This window comes from Ctenocephalides felis, unplaced genomic scaffold (assembly GCF_003426905.1).
Source record: "Ctenocephalides felis isolate EL2017-DRISC unplaced genomic scaffold, ASM342690v1 CF-g0.4_SCAFFOLD_01663, whole genome shotgun sequence".
NCBI classification, from domain to species: domain Eukaryota; kingdom Metazoa; phylum Arthropoda; class Insecta; order Siphonaptera; family Pulicidae; genus Ctenocephalides; species Ctenocephalides felis.
Genome location: NW_020537817.1, coordinates 7,501 through 12,500, shown reverse-complemented (window position 1 = coordinate 12,500; position 5,000 = coordinate 7,501). Strand labels below are relative to the sequence as shown.

At 38.6% G+C, this 5,000-nt stretch overlaps 1 non-coding gene across 1 annotated transcript in view; it reads right to left on the bottom strand.

Moving 5' to 3' along the window:
* Nucleotides 1-1,392, bottom strand: part of LOC113374230 — a 1,927-nt gene extending 535 nt beyond the window's left edge. Inside the window, exon 1 of the ribosomal RNA XR_003366967.1 lies at nucleotides 1-1,392. This exon is cut by the window's left edge and continues 535 nt beyond it. This is a non-coding gene — a ribosomal RNA (small subunit ribosomal RNA).
* Between the last annotated feature and the right edge of the window lie 3,608 nt (nucleotides 1,393-5,000).

Genomic DNA, 5,000 nt, shown 5'->3' with positions numbered 1-5,000 from the left:
GTTATCAGAATTAACCAGACAAATCGCTCCACCAACTAAGAACGGCCATGCACCACCACCCACCGAATCAAGAAAGAGCTCTCAATCTGTCAATCCTTCCGGTGTCCGGACCTGGTGAGGTTTCCCGTGTTGAGTCAAATTAAGCCGCAGGCTCCACTCCTTGTAGTGCCCTTCCGTCAATTCCTTTAAGTTTCAGCTTTGCAACCATACTTCCCCCGGAACCCAAAAGCTTTGGTTTCCCGGAAGCTGCCCGCCGAGTCATCGGAGGAACTTCGGCGGATCGCTAGCTGGCATCGTTTATGGTTAGAACTAGGGCGGTATCTGATCGCCTTCGAACCTCTAACTTTCGTTCTTGATTGATGAAAACACATTTGGCAAATGCTTTCGCTTCTGTCCGTCTTGCGACGATCCAAGAATTTCACCTCTAACGTCGCAATACGAATGCCCCCAGTTGTCCCTATTAATCATTACCTCGGAATTCCGAAAACCAACAAAATAGAACCGAGGTCCTATTCCATTATTCCATGCACACAATATTCAGGCGAATGAGCCTGCTTTAAGCACTCTAATTTGTTCAAAGTAAACGTACCGGCCCACCTCGACACTCGGTGAAGAGCACCGTGGTAGGATTTTGAGTTGGGCCGCCTTTTGACGGGCTAAGCCCACCGGTAGGACGTCCCACAGACATGCCAGTTGAACACCGCGAGCGGTGAACCGACAGTGTGGGACACAGATTCAACTACGAGCTTTTTAACCGCAACAACTTTAATATACGCTATTAGAGCTGGAATTACCGCGGCTGCTGGCACCAGACTGGCCCTCTAATAGATCCTCGTTAAAGGATTTAAAGTGTACTCATTCCGATTACGGGGCCTCGGATGAGTCCCGTATCGTTATTTTTCGTCACTACCTCCCCGTGCCGGGAGTGGGTAATTTGCGCGCCTGCTGCCTTCCTTGGATGTGGTAGCCGTTTCTCAGGCTCCCTCTCCGGAATCGAACCCTGATTCCCCGTTACCCGTAACAACCATGGTAGTCGCAGAAACTACCATCGACAGTTGATAAGGCAGACATTTGAAAGATGCGTCGCCGGTACTAGACCGTGCGATCAGCACAAAGTTATTCAGAGTCACCAAGTCAAACGGTGAGCAAGGCAAGCCCGCCACCGATTGGTTTTGATCTAATAAAAGCATTCCTTCCATCTCTGGTCGGAACTCTATTTGCATGTATTAGCTCTAGAATTACCACAGTTATCCAAGTAATGTGGGTACGATCTAAGGAACCATAACTGATGTAATGAGCCATTCGCGGTTTCACCTTAATGTGGCTTGCACTGAGACATGCATGGCTTAATCTTTGAGACAAGCATATACTACTGGCAGGATCAACCAGGGTGCTATATATATATAATAGCATAGTGCGTAAATGTCCCTCGGCGTCACCCGAGAGACCACACTTTGTATAGAAAAGTTCGATGAATATTTCTAAACAACGAATTTTCTTACATATATATATATCTGAGCCGTACGATATTCCCTGAACATAACGAACAGTTTACATCGCGACTAGATATTTTATATATTCTGCGCTTAACACAGAGGCTAGACCTTTAACAACCGTCGAAACGGCGGTCCGTACATGAAATTTGCGGTCCGCAGACCCAGTTAATTTCAAACAGTCTCTTTACCCTTCGTTAGATTGAAAACGTCGGGGCGAATTCATAAGAATTCATCGTTATAACTCACTTTTATTCTCGCTCGGAGAGTATTGAGTTGATAGCATTTGTATATTTGATTTTCCGCATAAGAGTCTTTGCGTCAACGACACATGCCCGCGGATATGCTGTACAGTATGGTTGAACACTTATAAATAAGGTCCAGAACCCGGCCGTAAACCGACATCCGAACATATACGGCGTATATAATTCCAGACACGGTCTACGACATTATTTAAAGTAACGCCGCTATATAGTTGATAGACTAAAAGTATCGAATATAATGTATAAAATACACCGGGGAATAATATTCGAACCTGCCTGAACAACACAGCGTACTTTAGCCTAAGCTTGCTCGCATCGCACTCGACACGACCTATCCCCCTATATAAGGCGCGCGGCCACAGCGTAAGTATTAGACTGAGTCCCAAGCGACGTGCATTTGACCTGCGGCGAGGGCCTGCTCGCGCTTACGGTGTGAATCGTCAAGACAAAAGTCTGGGAAAATTTCGAACTGCGAACCCTTATGATAGAAAAATTTTTGTCGAAAATTTTGTTAGATGTTCAAACAGTTTTATATATATGGACAATATGAATTATAGTTAATTATTGAGTTTTTAGGTGTTTTTTGGGTTTTTTTAAACTTTTGTATAAAATTATGTATTTATTGATTTTTATAGATCTCAATGAATATAAAACGAATTTATATATAGTTATATTATTTTTTATAATTATTTGTTTAAATTTTCTAATTTTACAATAAATGTTCAAACCAGTTTTCCTCGATTTTCTCTTAAACCGTAAAAGATACGAAAAAACTTTGTTCGTACGAAAGATGCAGAATAAAATTATGAATAAAATGGTATATGAATGGTTAAGTGTGTTCATATAATTTTCTCGAGATTTTCCGATTTTCCTGAAATTTTACGACGGCAACTCGCCTGTAGGCCACACCGTTCGGAATTCGAAGTTGCGATATATGGGAAAAAAACTAAGAATTTTGAGACCTTTCTAACGATGTATAATACTTTATATGTTTTCTTTACAGAAATATCGAATCGTGAGGAGTATTGCTCCAACCTAGCCGCACTTTGCATTTTGACAAGTTAACATCTACACATATTGCTCTATAACATGAAAACCGTAAAAGATACGAAAAAACTTTGTTCGTACGAAAGATGCAGAATAAAATTATGAATAAAATGGTATATGAATGGTTAAGTGTGTTCATATAATTTTCTCGAGATTTTCCGATTTTCCTGAAATTTTACGACGGCAACTCGCCTGTAGGCCACACCGTTTGGAATTCGAAGTTGCGATATATGGGAAAAAAACTAAGAATTTTGAGACCTTTCTAACGATGTATAATACTTTATATGTTTTCTTTACAGAAATATCGAATCGTGAGGAGTATTGCTCCAACCTAGCCGCACTTTGCATTTTGACAAGTTAACATCTACACATATTGCTCTATAACATGAAAACCGTAAAAGATACGAAAAAACTTTGTTCGTACGAAAGATGCAGAATAAAATTATGAATAAAATGGTATATGAATGGTTAAGTGTGTTCATATAATTTTCTCGAGATTTTCCGATTTTCCTGAAATTTTACGACGGCAACTCGCCTGTAGGCCACACCGTTTGGAATTCGAAGTTGCGATATATGGGAAAAAAACTAAGAATTTTGAGACCTTTCTAACGATGTATAATACTTTATATGTTTTCTTTACAGAAATATCGAATCGTGAGGAGTATTGCTCCAACCTAGCCGCACTTTGCATTTTGACAAGTTAACATCTACACATATTGCTCTATAACATGAAAACCGTAAAAGATACGAAAAAACTTTGTTCGTACGAAAGATGCAGAATAAAATTATGAATAAAATGGTATATGAATGGTTAAGTGTGTTCATATAATTTTCTCGAGATTTTCCGATTTTCCTGAAATTTTACGACGGCAACTCGCCTGTAGGCCACACCGTTTGGAATTCGAAGTTGCGATATATGGGAAAAAAACTAAGAATTTTGAGACCTTTCTAACGATGTATAATACTTTATATGTTTTCTTTACAGAAATATCGAATCGTGAGGAGTATTGCTCCAACCTAGCCGCACTTTGCATTTTGACAAGTTAACATCTACACATATTGCTCTATAACATGAAAACCGTAAAAGATACGAAAAAACTTTGTTCGTACGAAAGATGCAGAATAAAATTATGAATAAAATGGTATATGAATGGTTAAGTGTGTTCATATAATTTTCTCGAGATTTTCCGATTTTCCTGAAATTTTACGACGGCAACTCGCCTGTAGGCCACACCGTTTGGAATTCGAAGTTGCGATATATGGGAAAAAAACTAAGAATTTTGAGACCTTTCTAACGATGTATAATACTTTATATGTTTTCTTTACAGAAATATCGAATCGTGAGGAGTATTGCTCCAACCTAGCCGCACTTTGCATTTTGACAAGTTAACATCTACACATATTGCTCTATAACATGAAAACCGTAAAAGATACGAAAAAACTTTGTTCGTACGAAAGATGCAGAATAAAATTATGAATAAAATGGTATATGAATGGTTAAGTGTGTTCATATAATTTTCTCGAGATTTTCCGATTTTCCTGAAATTTTACGACGGCAACTCGCCTGTAGGCCACACCGTTTGGAATTCGAAGTTGCGATATATGGGAAAAAAACTAAGAATTTTGAGACCTTTCTAACGATGTATAATACTTTATATGTTTTCTTTACAGAAATATCGAATCGTGAGGAGTATTGCTCCAACCTAGCCGCACTTTGCATTTTGACAAGTTAACATCTACACATATTGCTCTATAACATGAAAACCGTAAAAGATACGAAAAAACTTTGTTCGTACGAAAGATGCAGAATAAAATTATGAATAAAATGGTATATGAATGGTTAAGTGTGTTCATATAATTTTCTCGAGATTTTCCGATTTTCCTGAAATTTTACGACGGCAACTCGCCTGTAGGCCACACCGTTTGGAATTCGAAGTTGCGATATATGGGAAAAAAACTAAGAATTTTGAGACCTTTCTAACGATGTATAATACTTTATATGTTTTCTTTACAGAAATATCGAATCGTGAGGAGTATTGCTCCAACCTAGCCGCACTTTGCATTTTGACAAGTTAACATCTACACATATTGCTCTATAACATGAAAACCGTAAAAGATACGAAAAAACTTTGTTCGTACGAAAGATGCAGAATAAAATTATGAATAAAATGGTATATGAATGGTTAAGTGTGTTCAT